General features: G+C 44.1%; 1 long non-coding RNA gene across 1 annotated transcript in view; it reads left to right on the top strand.

Annotated features, from left to right (window-relative positions):
* The window catches only part of LOC140483970 (uncharacterized), a 36,423-nt gene extending 23,366 nt beyond the window's left edge, over positions 1-13,057 (top strand). The window contains exon 2 of the long non-coding RNA XR_011962111.1: positions 12,503-13,057. This is a non-coding gene — a long non-coding RNA (uncharacterized lncRNA). The remainder of the gene's footprint in view (positions 1-12,502) is intronic.
* The last annotated feature ends 3,397 nt before the right edge of the window (positions 13,058-16,454 follow it).

The following is a 16,454-nucleotide window of genomic DNA, read 5'->3' as shown; positions in this document are numbered from 1 at the left end:
GGGGTGTGATGGTTACTGTACAGAGGGAGGTATGTCGGGGTGTGATGGTTACTGTACAGTGGGAGGTATGTCGGGGTGTGATGGTTTCTGTACAGTGGGAGATATTTCGGGCCGTGATGGTTACTGTACAGTGGGAGGGATGTCGGGGTGTGATGGTTACTGTACAGTGGGAGGTATGTCGGGGTGTGATGGTTACTGTACAGTGGGAGGTATGTCGGGGTGTGATGGTTACTGTACAGTGGGAGGTGTGTCAGGGTGTGATGGTTACTGTACAGTGGGAGATATTTCGGGCCGTGATGGTTACTGTACAGTGGGAGGTATGTCGGGGTGTGATGGTTACTGTACAGTGGGAGGTATGTCGGGGTGTGATGGTTACTGTACAGTGGGAGGTGTGTCAGGGTGTGATGGTTACTGTACAGTGGGAGATATTTCGGGCCGTGATGGTTACTGTACAGTGGGAGGTATGTCGGGGTGTGATTTTTACTGTACAGTGGGAGGTATGTCGGGTTGTGATGGTTACTGTACAGTGGGAGGTATGTCGGGGTGTAATGGTTACTGTCAAGTGGGAGGTATGTCGGGGTGTGATAGTTACTGTACAGTGGGAGGTATGTAGGGGTGTGATGGTTACTGTACAGTGGGAGGTATGTCGGGGTGTGATGGTTACTGTCAAGTGGGAGGTATGTCGGGGTGTGATGGTTACTGTGCAGTGGGAGGTATGTCAGGCTGTGATGGTTACTGTACAGTGGGAGGTATGTCGGGGTCTGATGGTTACTGTACAGTGGGAGATATGTCGGACCGTGACGGTTACTGTACAGTGGGAGGTATGTCAGGCTGTGGTGGTTACTGTACAGTGGGAGGTATGTCGGGGTCTGATGGTTACTGTACAGTGGGAGGTATGTCGGACCGTGAAGGTTACTGTACAGTGGGAGGTATGTCAGGCTGTGGTGGTTACTGTACAGTGGGAGGTATGTCGGGGTGTCATGGTTACTGTACAGTGGGAGGTATGTCGGGGTGTGATGGTTACTGTACAGTGGGAGGTATGTCGGGGTTTGATGGTTACTGTACAGTGGGAGGTATGTCGGGGTGTGATGGTTACTGTACAGTGGGAAGTATGTCGGGGTGTGATGGTTAATGTACAGTGGGAGGTATGTCGCGGTGTGATGGTTACTGTACAGTGGGAGGTATGTAGGGGTGTGATGGTTACTGTACAGTGGGAGGTATGTCGGGGTGTGATGGTTACTGTACAGTGGGAAGTATGTCGGGGTGTGATGGTTAATGTACAGTGGGAGGTATGTCGGGGTGTGATGGTTACTGTACAGTGGGAGGTATGTAGGGGTGTGATGGTTACTGTACAGAGGGAGGTATGTCGGGCCGTGATGGTTACTGTTCAGTGGGAGGGATGTCGTGCCGTGATGGTTACTGTACAGTGGGAGGTAGGTCGGGGTGTGATGGTTACTTTACAGTGGGAGGTATGTCGGGGTGTGATGGTTACAGTACAGTGGGAGGTATGTCAGACCGTGATGGTTACTGTACAGTGGGAGGTATGTCGGGGTGTGATGGTTACTGTCAAGTGGGAGGTATGTCGGGGTGTGATGGTTACTGTCAAGTGGGAGGTATGTCGGGGTGTGATGGTTAGTGTACAGTGGGAGGTATGTCAGGCTGTGATGGTTACTGTACAGTGGGAGGTATGTCAGGCTGTGATGGCTACTGTACAATGGGAGGTATGTCGGGGTCTGATGGTTACTGTACAGTGGGACGTATGTCGGACCGTGATGGTTACTGTACCGTGGGAGATATGTCAGGCTGTGGTGGTTACTGTACAGTGGGAGGTATGTCGGGGTGTGATGGTTACTGTCAAGTGGGAGGTATGTCGGGGTGTGATGGTTACTGTCAAGTGGGAGGTATGTCGGGGTGTGATGGTTACTGTACAGTGGGAGGTATGTCGGGGTGTGATGGTTACTGTCAAGTGGGAGGTATGTCGGGGTGTGATGGTTAATGTACAGTGGGATGTATGTCGGGGTGTGATGGTTACTGTACAGAGGGAGGTATGTCGGGCCGTGATGGTTACTGTACAGTGGGAGATATTTCGGGCCGTGATGGTTACTGTACAGTGGGAGGTATGTCGGGGTGTGATGGTTACTGTACAGTGGGAGGTATGTCGGGGTGTGATGGTTACTGTACAGTGGGAGGTGTGTCAGGGTGTGATGGTTACTGTACAGTGGGAGATATTTCGGGCCGTGATGGTTACTGTACAGTGGGAGGTATGTCGGGGTGTGATGGTTACTGTACAGTGGGAGGTATATCGGGGTGTGAAGTCCCAGACTGTATGCGCTGTACGGAGTATGATTCTGCTGCTGCTGATGGCCCTCTGCCCCTCATGGCCGCATCATCATTAATTATTCAATCTGTTTAAATTCTATCCCATTCAGTATTCAAGGGGCTACATATCATGGCGAGGAGGGTCTGCCAAATGTGAAGGTACCCCTTGCTCCCCATTGTGCAGTGACCATTCTGACTGATATTTGAGATGGAGAGGTGTATCTGCAGCAGGCAGATCGGTGATGATGTGATCAATTATATGTTTCCCTTTTATTGATTCCAACATAACCTGCTGCAGAGCAGTCTAGCAAACACAGGATTCAGCACGATCATTAGATTTGATCCCTTTCAGGATGGGAACAGGCCTTTCAGCTCAACCAATCCACACCGACCTTCCGAAGGAGCAGGAGTCTCTGACTAATGCACTGAACATTATGGGCAGTTTAACATGACCAATTCAACTGAGGTGCATATCTTTGGACTGTGGGAGAAATCCCACGCAGACAGAGGGAGAATTTGCAAACTCCACACAGGCATTTGCCGGAGGCTGGAATCGAACCTGGGACCCTAATATTGTGAGGCAGCAGTGCTAGCCACTGAGCCACTGAGCCACCACGCCACCCTATATTGACTATATACAAATGAGCAGTCCCCCTTTGCCTGGCTGTCTCCTGTCAGTGGGACAGAACCTACCAGAGAGGGTGGTGATGTTGCCTGGGACATAGTGCTGTTCACAGAATCCTGCTTTACAGACAATATCTGACTGTTGCTTGATTAGTCCATGGGAAATATATACCTGGTCTCTTTCACATTTTCTGTAATGAAGAGTTAATATCACTTTATTTCTTACATAATTTAAAATAAACTAACCATCATTGTTTTTCAGTTGAAAACAATTGAAGTGAACAATAATTGAAATACCAGAGCGCACACCTAACTCTTACACAATTCAGTAACTATAGTAAACAGCCGATTCATGTACAGATCAGTGAATGCACCATCTTGCAAGCAGCAAAGCTGTTGAAATGTCTTTGATGAAAAGCCTGAATTCAGACACAGTGTTATTGGGTCTCACCAGGACCTCCAAAACACTGGCCATCTCCAAAATCAGACAAAGAGCATCCAAACTGGAGCTGGGCGGTTGCACACACACTCCCTCAGAATAGACTGGTTAGAGGTCCACCTGAACAACAGGGAGATGTGTGTGGGGCAGACTGGTCAATGGACTAGCACATGGCACTGGTCCAGATGCTGTTCAATATTTATAACAATGACCTATAAACAGCCATATCTTGCAAGTATATCTCTTCTTGCGTGCCACCTAAACTCTGTAATTCTGCACCTTGGACCCGATCCTGAATGAAGGTGTTATAAAGGTGATGGGCTCCTGCAGCACATGGCATCTTACATTGAATCCCTCATAAACAATATCCAGTGTATGTTAGCTCTACAATGTCAGTGTCTAAACAGAATTGTGCAGCTCCATTGATGGCCAGCGTGATCCCAGCCCAACAACCTTGTGTGTGACTTGAGCTGGAAATCTCTGTGTAAATGTTTGCACCATTGTTCTAAACATTAACAGCAAAGTCTCTTTACTAAAGGTCCAATATCCTTTCATAATACCAACTTATAGTTTGTCCAACAAGCACAAAATCCACCCATTTATTCAGTACACTGTTATAACAACAATATGATGAAAACTCACAGTAAGTAGCAATGAAATGATGAGTCTCATTGCCACACCCAAGAACAAATTATAATTAAGTACAAGAACTTTGAAAATATACAATTATTTTCCCTTGTATTAATATTGTTAACTAATAGTCGATTCTCCTGCTCCTCAGATGCTGCCTGAAGGTCTGAGTTTTTTTTCAGAATCACACTTTTTGACTCTGATCTCTAGCATCTGCAGTCCTCACTTTCTCCCTGCTAATATTCACTTATAATAATTTTGGTGGCAACAATGTCACTGTGTGTTTAAACAGTTCCAGTCAGATATGAGTACGTTTTCAGTTGCTTCTGTCTATCTCAAAGCTCAGTAAAGTTGGATGAGAATGCCAGTGTCTGTGTGATGTTCGGTATGTAGGCCATGCCTCTGAGAGACTGACAGATTGTTTCAAACAGCATATCCCTTCAGCTGTTCACAACATGCAATGTACTGCCTGGACCAACTAGCCTGAGCTCACAAAACCCAAAACACAGTGTGCAGTAATGAACAGGTTGAGTCAAAAAGTTTCTGTTAATTTATTCATGAAATGTGATTTGTACGGCATTTATTGATAGATAGGGAACTTAAAACAGTGACACTGAAGGATCGGCAATATACTTCCCAATCAGGATGGTAGATGGCTTGGGACAGAATGCGAACATGGTGGGGGTCCCGTGTATCTGCTTCCCTTGTCCTTCTCGATGGTCGGGGGTTTCAGAGGTCCGTTGTAAGGAGCCTTGGTAAATTTCTGCAGAGCACTGAGTAGATGGCAGGTATTGCTGCTACTGAATGTCAGTGGATGAGGGGTGAAGCTGCACTCACACAGGCAAATGGAAGTATTTAATCACACACACACATTCAACATGTGTCTCAGCAATAGGTGACAGGCTTTCGGAAATTTTGAGGTGAGTTATTCCTGCACAGTTTCTAGTCCCTGACATATTCTTGTAGCCAATGAAGTCATGTGTGTCAAAAAGTGGCGTTGGAAAATCAAAACAGGTCAGGCAGCATCTGAGGTACAGGAGAAGTCAATGTTTTAGCATAAGCCCTTCACAGGAATAGGTAATGAAATCATATGGTCAATCCAGTTCAGGTTAACGATAATCCCCACGATATTGTTTGGTGTGTGTTCAGTGATGGTGGTGGAATTGAACGATAGAGGATGTGGTTCAATTTTCCATTGATATCAGTAATCGTTGTCTGGCACATGTGTAATGGAAATGGTTTTGTCACTGTTAAGCACACACCTGCATATCTCCAGGTTCTGTTACATTTGGACAAGGACTGCTTCAGTATCTGAGTAAATCATGAATGGTGTTGAACACTGTCCAATCATTGGCAAACATCCTCACTTGTGATTTTACAGTCATTTATGAAGCAGCTGAAAATTATAGGGCCGAGGGCAGAGAGCACTCTTATAGCTCACTGATGCTGTCCCTCTCTCTGAGCAAGGAAGCTTGCTTCTCGTTCCACCTGCTCCAAAGGTGTTTACCAACATATCTTAATGGAATAATATTAAAATATCACAGAGCTGCGTGAGGATTTGGTTAGCTCAATCAGTTGAATGGTTGGTTTATAATGCAGATTAATGCCAACAGTGTGGGTTCAATTCCTTGGACTGAACTAAGGACTAAAGGACTGTCCTACTCAATCTCTCCCTTACTTGAGGTATGATAACTGTCCAGTTCAACTGCCGCCAGTTGTCTCTATTATCCTGTAGGAGTATGGTGTCCTACCTTTACATTTCTGATCTACAGGCTTACCCAGAAACCTCGTCCCTGGGGAACTTCGGTGAAGCTGAGATGGCTGCTCTCCACCAACCCCAGCCACCTTCCTTTGTACCAGGTATAACTCATGCCAGTGCAGACGATTCCTATTTGCTCCAGGTTTGCCGTTAATCCTGGATATGACATTTGGACAAATGCAGTTATGATCATGTAAAAAGTGCAGTAACTGTCACCTCACCTCTCGAATTCAGCTGTGTGTTCTCTTGTTGTATATCATTATACCAAGGCTTCAATGAGCCCAAGGGATGAGAGACCAAACTGAGCTTTAGCGAGCAGGTTAGTACTGAGGAAGTGCTGCTTGACCCCACTGTGGGTGACATCTGCCATTCCTTTATTAATGACAGGGATTCGAGCAATGGGGTATTCACTGATTGTCTGATATTGTGTGTGTGTGTGTGTGTGTGTGTATACAGAACACACCCGGATAGTTTCTAACATTGTCAGGTAGGTCCCAGTGCTGTATCCCAGCAGGAACAGCCGGAATGGAATGTTATCATGGCCCATAGCCTTTGCATTCTCCAATCCCTCCAGCTGTTTGTAGATACCACACAAAGTGAGTCGGATTAGCTGAAGACTGCCATCTGGAGGAGACTAAAATAGATCATCCCATCGATATTTCTGTCTGAACATTGCTGTAAATGTTTCAGCTTTAGATTTCTATTGTTGTGCTAAGCCCTTCCATCATTCAGGAAGGTGGTATTGGTGGATTCTTCTCCTCCAGTGAGTTGTGTGATTGTCCACCACCACTCACCCGGATTGTAGAGATTAGGTCTGATTCACTGGTTACATCTGTGTCTCATTTGCTATTTATACCATGTGATGAGTAAGTGGCCCAATTTAGTAACTTCATCTCATTCTGAGGTGTATTTGGTGCTACTATAGTCAGGCCTTCCTGTTTTCTCCATTTATCAAGGGTGTATCCCTGGCTTGACGGCCAGGATAACGTGAAGTATATGCCAGGCAGTGATAGTGAAAATTATACTGGAGTACAATTCTGCTGCTGTTGGTAATGACCCGAACCACCTCACACAGGCCAGTGCAAAATTCCAAAATCTATTGGAAATCTGCCCCGTTGAGCACAGTGATGGTGTCACATATACACAGGGATCTTCACAATGTAAAAGTGGAAAATGTCTCCAAAAATACTGTGTGCGGTAGTTCACCGTTCCCAATACGGTCATTGAACAATGTGTTTGCAGCCAGTAGGTTGGTGATGGTGAGGTCAAGGATGTTTCTCCCTATCAGTCGTTCCCCCCGACCCGGTGCAGACGCAGTGAAGCAGTTGTGTCCTTTTGAACTCGACCACTTCGATCAGTAATGTTGCTGCTGAGCTTCTCTTGGTGTTGGGTTTGAAATGGCCCACCCAGTAAACATTCTCCAGCTCTGTCAGTCTCTTTGCTTCCTCCAAGTGTTGTTCAATGTAGAGGGACACTGAGGCAGGGGAGTCAGCAGGTGGTTTCTGTGTCAGTGTTTGATCTGACATAAGAGCTTCAAACCTCCTCAATACCTACCCCCTTCGCTATCTCTCTTTCCTTCCCCAAACCCTACGTTCCTCTCTATCTCTATAACCTCTTCCAAACCTTCCACCCGTCCCATCTATATAACTTCCTCCAGCCCCTACTGCCTTTGCTATCCCTATAACACCCTCCATGCACTGTACCCCTTTTATATCTCTCTAACTTCCTTCCAACCCGACACCCCTCCCTAACTCCTTAACCCTTTCCAAATACTGCACCCTTTCCTAGCTCTCTAAACTCCTCCAATCACTACTCCCTTCCCTATCTCTTCAACCTACTCTAGACCCTGCACCACACTCTATTTCCTTAACCCATTCTAAACCCTGCTCTCCTCCCTATATTTCTGAACCCTCTAAACCCTATACTTCTCCCTACTTACTCAACCCCACCAAACCCTTTCACTATCTATCTAATCACATCCAATCCCTACACCCTTCCCTATCTCACTAACCTGTTCCAAACCCTATGCTACTCCATATCTCTCTCAAACCCTGCACGCCTCCCTATCTCTCTAACCCCTCCAAACCTACACATTTCCCTATCCATCTAACCCCCTCCAATCCGTAACCCTTCTCTATCTCTCCAACCTCCTTCAAACCCTATACTACTCCACAACTCTCTCAAACCCTGCACGCCTCCCTATCCCTCTAATCCACTCCAAACCCTACACCCCTCCCTATATCTCTAAGACCCGCCCAAATCATATACTACTCCCTATTTCTCTCACCCGCTCATACTACCCGCTAATGTTTTATCACGCATCATATTTACGCTTCTACTTCCGTTTTAAGTTTAGCCCAACACATATGGTAGTTGCCTCCATTGACCTGTTCAATTTGTACCTGCTTTAAGCTTCTCTTTCCGATTTAATTCACTTCTTACTGCAGTAACTGACTCCATAATGACTAATAATGCATCACCACCTCCTCCTTTACCCATCTCCTGATCTGCCTATAGTTCTTGCACCGCAGAATATTGAGTCGTCAGCCCTGACCTCCCTCAAGCACATCTCTGTAATGGCAAAAATGTCACAATTCCACGTGTCACTGCGTTCCCTTATCACATCTGTCTGTCCGATAACATAGCCAACATTAAGGGAAAGCACATCCAGCCTGGAATATATCGCCTAGAATACTCTGTACTTCGGAGTTCTTCAGGCATTGACTGCTCGTTATCAAGCTGCCTAATTCATGAACCAAAACTCTGGGACTGAATGAATATTTGTTGAATAGGAATTTCGTTTTCAGTAAATGTATTTACAAATGCAACTTTCCAGAACTGAACGGTCAGCTCTAAATACAGCGAGTTTCTGTTGATTAATTGCCTGCTCAGTGTGCAGAGGGGACAGCCCTTTGTAATGGAGAAAGTGAGACCTGGAGATGCTGGTGATCAGAGTCGAAAAGTGTGGCGCTGGAAAAGCACAACATGTCAGGTGCATTTGCGGAGCAGGAGAGTCAAAGCTTTGGGCATCAGCCTTTCATCAGGAAGGCATTGGTGCCTTCCCATGTTTTCCATTCCATGATTAACAGGTTATAGGGAACCATATGTGTTCAGGAAAGCAGCACTGTATAGAGCCCGGAAATGGAAAGCAGTCAATCAGATAGTTGGACAGTGAGTAGACATGGTGAGGTGAAGTACAGACTGATTGAAATACAAACATAGGGGTAGATAAATCTCCTAGGTGAGACGGGATCCACCCTGGCTTACAACAGGAAGAGAGGGAAGAGATTACTGCACCTTTGGAGATGATCTTTGCGTCCTCACTCTCCATTGGAGTCGTGCCAGACGATTGGAGGGTGGCAAATGTTACTCCCTTGTTCAGGAAATGGGATAGGGATAATCCTGAGAATTACAGACCAGTCAGTTTGCATCAGCACTGGGCAAAGTTTTGGAGAGGAGTCTGAGAGACAGAATTTATGATTACTTGTAAATCATAGTTTGGTTAGAAATAGTCAGCATGGCTTTGTGAGGGGCAGGTCATGCCTCACAAACCTTACTGGATTCTTTGAGGATGGGATCAAACACATTGAAGAAACGAGAGTAGTGGATGTGGAGTAGATGGTTTTTAACCAGGCGTTTGGTAAATTTCCCCATGGTAGGTTCATTCAGAAAGTAAGGACGCATCAGATACAGGGAAACCGGTCTGTCTTGATGCAGAATAGACTGGTCCATAGAAGACAGAGGGGGATAGTAAATGGCAAGTATTCAGTCTGGAGCTCGGTGACCATTGGTGCTCCATTGGGATCGGTTCTGGGGCCTCTGCTGATTGTGATATTTATAAATGACTTCGATGAGGAAGAGGGAAGGTGGATTAGTAAGTTTTTCAAATTAACAAAGTATGGTGGAATTGTGGGTAGTGTGGAGGGGTATTGTAGTTTGCACAGGACATTGACAGGATGCTGAACTGGGCTGATAAGAGACAGTTGGAGTTTAACCTGGAAAATTGTGAAGCAATTCAGTTCGGAAGGTCAAATTTGAATGCATAATACACGGTTAAATGTAGGATTCATACATTGTGGAGTAACAGTGGGATCTGATGATCCATGTCATAGCTCCCACAAAGTTGCCACCCAAGTTGATAAGGTTCTTAAGAAGCCGGATGATGTTTTCATTAGCATGGGGGTTGAGTTGAAGCAGTGAGGTTATGCTGCAGCTTAGGAACCCTGGTGAGATCACACTTAGAATGTTGCATTCCGTACTGGTCGCCTCATTATATGAAAGATGTGGAAGCATTAGTGAGTGTACTGAGGAAATGTATCAGGACGCTGCTTGGACTGGAGGGCAGGTCTTGCAAAGAAAATTCAGGGAACTAGGTTTTTTTCTCGTTGGAACGAAAAAGAATTGAACATGACTTGATAGACGTGGACAAGATGATTAGAGGCATAGATAGAGTGGATAGCCAGAAACTTTCACCCAGGACGGAAATGTCTATGATGAGGGGGCACGGTTTTAAGGTAATTGGAGGAATATTTATGGGAGATCTCCGAGGTAGGTTCTTTATGCAGAGAGTGTGGGTGTGTGGATAGGCACATGAATGATCGTATAATGAAAGGTATGTAGGTTAGTCTGATCTTAGAACAGGATGAAATGTCGGCAGGACGTCAAGGGCTGAAGGGCCTGTACTATGATTCCTGTTTCACCAAGCTTGTAGGTTCTCAATTCTTGAGTGTGTGAGGGAGTGATGTGTGTGAGATCAGGAAGCTTTGACGAGGTGTTAGGTCAAAACTTACATTTACGTTGTGCATTGTTACAGTCACCTGAGTGCCAGTACAATATGTGTATGTAACCACACACCAAACAGAATCCGCCAAGTTCAGTTATTAACGTGCTTCTTGGCCTGCCATTTCCTGCTGTTTTCTTCAGATATATTCTGTTTGGTGAACCATGTATTAATCTCTGGCCATCCACAGAGATGTAAAATTTCATTTTGATACTGGTGATAATGAAGGTGACATTTATTGGGTATGGTTTCAGAGGTTTCTTTGTGAGACTCAAGACAGTGCATCAGACTCTCAACTTTTTAACGTCTTTTCCCAGCATCCGGTCCAGGGTGCAGATGTATAGAGTCTGGGAGGTAGGCCAGGTGTCAGCCCCATCAGTAAGTTGTGCGGTGTGATTCTGACACTGCATGGCGACACATCTGCCCACTGGGCCAGGCTCTGACTGAAGATGGTTTTTTAAAACTTGGTTTCTGATCAGCCATTGATATTTAATTTGGATATTATTTGTAGCTACACTGAGACCAGTGATAGTCTGTTAGCGAGCTCCCACCTTTCCCAGGGTGGATTCCAAATCATTTGTTGTGAAGAAATGTTTGACTGACTGCCCTGACCCAGGTTAGAAACTCTTTGCACAGATTTAGGAGCAGGTCAGTGTGTCACTCAGCATCACAGGCAACTGTGAATTCCAGTAACACTGTAAATGATTCCAAATCTTTTGGAAGCCATTTTGTAGCGTAGCTCATTGCAAGGTGTTGAGTTTACTGACCCGAACAATAATCAGCTGTTAGCTATGTTTCGTGAATTGGGCAAAAATGAGATATGAAGTATGATTATTCAACTGAACTATAATCTCTGAAAACAATTAGGTCGATTCTGTATTTATGGGAGTAATGTATAAACTCCTATCAATTTTTTGTAACGCAAAAATAAAGAATGCACATTTTATTTTACTTCGAATAAAGAACATGGTACCTAACTGTTATGATCAGAATTATACATTCAATGTCAGGATTCAAAACCATGCATTGCCACTCCAACATTTTGAAAATGGTCGGCTTCTGAATGATTACATGTTCGGAGAGAGTAAACGATTGGACAATCAAATAGAATTAGCGTTCTTATACATTTATATATAATCAATCAGTTAAATTTCTCAGTGAAATGTACGAGCTTCAGCTAATAGCCAGCCATTTAGAAATAGCAATAATTGAACATGCACTGTGAATGATTACATTATCAAATTTTAGCGAACAATAATTTGAAAACTTCCGATTTTTAGAAAGAATGCGACTTAATATGAAATGTGGACAGTGAAAAAAAAGGACATATTTTGGCGTGAGGGAAAAGTCAGACCTTTTCAAAGAGATACATGCCAAAGCAATGAGATATTTGTTTTCATTATCAGAACATAACATTTAAAATATTCATGTTCTGAGAAATAAATAGACTACATAATGAGACTGACCTTGCAATATTTGCATTTTAAATGTTTATCCTGAACCAAATAATCAGATATTTGCGAGCACTTAAAACAGGAAATAATCCGATACTAACTTTTATTTGCATCAGACACATGGTAGAGTATAAGCCTTTAAAGTACAGGAGGAGGCCATTAGCCACTGTGTGTGCACCAGCTCCAGTAATGTTTCCCAAGCACCTTCCATTTGCCAGCCTTATCTCTGTAGCCCATTAAATTTATAATTTACAAATAAATATCCAATTCTTTATTGAATCGTCATCTACAACTCTCCCAGGCAGTCTAATCCAAATCCTAACAACTCTCTCAATAAAGAAGTATTTATGTATCTCAGTCCCAGCTCTTTTGCTGACCATTTTGAAATTAGAACTCCTTGATGCTGTAATGCCAACTAACAGAAACAGAGTTTTCTGTTTTACTCTGCAACTTTCTTCAAACTTTACAAGTTCACATCTCTGTCTGTTCTGCTCCAGGAAGAATAAGCCTTGCAAGAACTGTAACAAACACTACATCGGAAAAACAGGCAGAAAACGAGCCACCTGGATGCATGAACAACAACTAACCAGAATAAAGACATGACCCACGATCACTAGGTCCTTACAAACGGATGAGGAAGTATATCATTTTGACTGGGTCTGCACATCCATCTAGGACCAGGCAAAGAAAGACACGCAGGAGAATTCCTAGAAGCATGGAAATCCAACCGGAACTCTATCAACAAACAAATCGATTTTGATTCCATCGAACACTCTCTGAGGAAAAGGACCAGGCATGAAATCACCAATACTGGAAATTACATCACTGACTCAAAGAAACCTAAACACTTAAAAAGCAAGTGGGACATAAAACTAGCATTTCATCAGAGACTCACTGATAATGTTCAGTAGGAGAGTGATGAACCATCGGAAAATGAACTCTCCAACTCAAACTGACATCCAGAAGAAATGTAATTTCTCTCGTCCTTTCTTTAACTAAATCCTTCATTCCAGTTATCATTCTGATTATTTATAAAGTTATTGGTATTCTTCTGCAAAGTAATATGGAGTCTGTCAGATTGTGTGTGTGTGAGTGCGTGTGTGTGAGAGAGAGAGAGACAGAACAATCCTCAGTAATCTCTGAATTACTCCCCGTGCCATATGGAAAAGAGGTAAGGATTAGGATGGCGGTATAGTTTAACATGTTGTTAAAAAGCTAGTTCAGGGTTGATCGTTTCAGATTTTTGGATTATTGGAAAATCTTCCAGGTCTGGTGGGACCTGTACAAAAAAGACAGATTGCTGGAGGAGCAACAACATCCTTTTGGGGGGCTTTGCTAGTGCATGTCGAATGGATTTAAACTAATAAACCAGGAGTTTGGTAACCAAAGCAGCGGGTCAGAAACTGAGTAGAAGGTTGAGATGAATAGCACATCAGGCATGTCCAGTCTAATGACCATGCTGAGGGAAGGAATCCTATCAGTTCACATTGTGAGATGGAAGTTGGAATAAATGATAGAGATGAGGCTCAGGTTTATCAACGATTCACAAATGAGGATGGAGAGTATGGGGTATGTGAGGGATTGAGGTGTGAGAGATCAGGAAGACAGTGCACAAGAAAATATTAAAGGGTATATATTGAAGGGATGGAGTGGAGTGGGGAATGCTGTGATAAATAACTGGCAGCAAAACACATGAAAACTTGCTTTTTATCAAAGTGAATATCTGTTAATAATAAAATATGGTGTTATTATTATTATAAATAATTTGTATTTATGGTGAATATGGTGTTCTTCAGGGATCAATTCTGGACCTCTGCTCGTTGTAACTTTTATAAATGACTTAGATGAGGAAGTGGAAGGGTGGGTTAGGACGTTTGCTGATATCACGACGGTTTGTAGACTAATACATAGTGTGGGGGGCTGTTGTAAGTTGCAACGGGATATTGACATAATGCCGAGCTGGGCTAAGAAGCGGCAGATGAAGTTCAAATTGGAAAAGTGTGAAGTGATTATTTTTGTAAGTTTGAATTTGAATTTGAATGCAGGGTTATAGGCAGAATTCTTTCCAGTGTGGAGTAATAGAGGGATCGTGGTGTCCATATCCTTACATCCTTCAAAGTTGTGGCCTAAATTGACCGGGTTGTTAAGAAGGCGAATGGTGTTAGCGTTCATTAACAGGGTGATTGATTTTAAGAGCTGTGAGGTTATGCTGCAGCTCTATAGAGCCCTGGTTAGACCACACTTGACATATTGGGTCCAATTTTGGTCATCCAATTAAAGGAAAGATACGGAAAATTTCGAAAGGGTGTAGAGGAAATTTACCAGAATGCTGCCTGGACTGGAGGGTAGGTCTTATGAAGAAAGGTTGACAGTTAGGGCTTTTAACATTGGTGTGAAGAAGGATGAGAGGTGACTTGATAGAGATAAACAAGATGGTGAGAGGCATATATATATATATATATATATATATTGGATAGCCAGAGGCTTTTTCCAAGTCAGAAATGGCTATCACGATGGGGCATCATTTGAAGTGAGGTTTCGAGGAGATCTCAGAGGTCAGATCCTTACACAGAGAGTGGTGGGTGTGTGAAATGCACTGCCAGCAGTGGGATTTAGTCAGGTATATTAGGGACATGTAAGTGACTCTTACATAGGCACATGGGAGGATAGTACAATGTAGAGTATGTAGTCTAGTCTGATCGGAGAGTAGGATAAAAGATCGGTGGAACATCGAGGGCTGATGGGCCTGTACTGTGCTGTACTGTTCTATGTTGTATCTTCTATGAAACTATTTCAAGGGGGGTAGATGGAGTTTGACCCCTCAGAGACGTGAGGGCTATGAGGAATCGGGCATTAAAGAGGATTTGAGAACTAGAGCAGATCAACAATGACCTTAGTGAAGAGCAAGGCAGGATTGGGGTTTGAACGATTTGTTCCTGTTTCTGATGTTCTCCCATTCTGTTATTGAAAAGTTAGTGGGTGTGATTTTCCTGGTACGTCTGTTGTTGAATATTGCAGTTAAGGACACCAGAGGACTCTGTGAGAAATCACTAGGTGAGGTCTGGGGTCTGTATTCACAGTGAATCTGGGTCTACAACATGAACAACAAATGGTGCACAAGTTACAGAGGGGGAAGCTCTGTATAGAGAGATGCGGTGCCTCTTTCATACGCAACCTGGATTTTCCAATTATATTTTCCAAATCTCCTAAACCGTGTGGGACAGACTTGAGGGGCTGAACAGTCTCTTCTGTTTCTGTGCACCATGTTATAGCAGTAAGCAGCTTCCAACTGCTCCTGTCTAGCAGGTCTAAGGGGCTGAATGGAACACAGGAACATGGGACTGAGGAGCAGGAGTGGGCCATTAGACACTTTGACCCTTCTCCACCAGGCACCTACTGTGATTGATCAGGTTGTGGTCGCAACCCCACTTTCCTGTCTGTATCCCATTATCCGTGGCTCACTGCTCTGCCAAATATTTACCTAACAAAGCTTTCAATAAACGTAAAAAAAAGGAATGTCAAACTTCCGGGGAAGAGAATTCCCACTTGAAAGGCCCTTTTAGAATTTTTCCCCATCCCTCTTATAGAATCAAAGAGTCATACAGCATGGAAACAGATCCTTTATTCCAGTTTGCCCACATCGGCCAGATATCTCAATCTGGTCTAGTCCCATCTGCCATCATATGCCTCATGTCCCTCTGAACCATTCCTATTCATGGACCTATTCCGATATATTTTAAATGTGTAATTGTACCCGCTTTCAACATTTTCTCTGACAGCACTTTCTGTACACGCATCACCTTTGGCATGAAAATGTAACTCCTAAGGTCGGCTCTAAACCTTTCCCCCAGACCTTCAACCTATACCGTCAATAACTGCACTCCCCTAACCCTGGGAAAAAGACCTTGGCCATTCAGACTATCCATACCCCTCAAGGTTTTATAAGCCACTTCATGTCACCATTCACCCTCCTCCTGTCCAGGGGAAAAGCCTCAACCTGTTCATCTTCTCCCTGAATCTCAACTCCCCCGCCCCCCCAACCCCCCACCCCCAGTATCGAAAAATCCTTGTAAATCATTTCAGCGTCCTCTCAACATCCTCCCATCAGCAGAGCCAACATGGTGCGCAGTATTCTTAACGTGGCCTCACCTGCGTCCTGTACAGGGGTAACATGCCACATCAACTCCTCTGCTCAATGTTTTGACCAATTAAGGCAAGCATGTCAAACGTGTTGTTCACCATCCTGTCTACCTGTGACACCACTTTCAAGGAACTGTCAACGTTCACCTGTAGGTCTCTTTGTTCAGTAACATTCCCGAGGGCACGACCCTGCTTTAATTTACCAAAATGTAAAACCTCACAAATATCTAAATTAAACTTATCTGCCAGTCCTTGGCCCTTTGATGGTCAAGGATGCCGCTGTACTGTAAGATAATGTTCTTCACTGTC

The sequence above is a fragment of the Chiloscyllium punctatum genome, chromosome 12 (assembly GCF_047496795.1).
Source record: "Chiloscyllium punctatum isolate Juve2018m chromosome 12, sChiPun1.3, whole genome shotgun sequence".
NCBI classification, from domain to species: Eukaryota; Metazoa; Chordata; class Chondrichthyes; order Orectolobiformes; family Hemiscylliidae; genus Chiloscyllium; species Chiloscyllium punctatum.
Note: the sequence above shows the minus strand (reverse complement) of the source record. Positions and strands in the feature narration are given on the sequence as shown.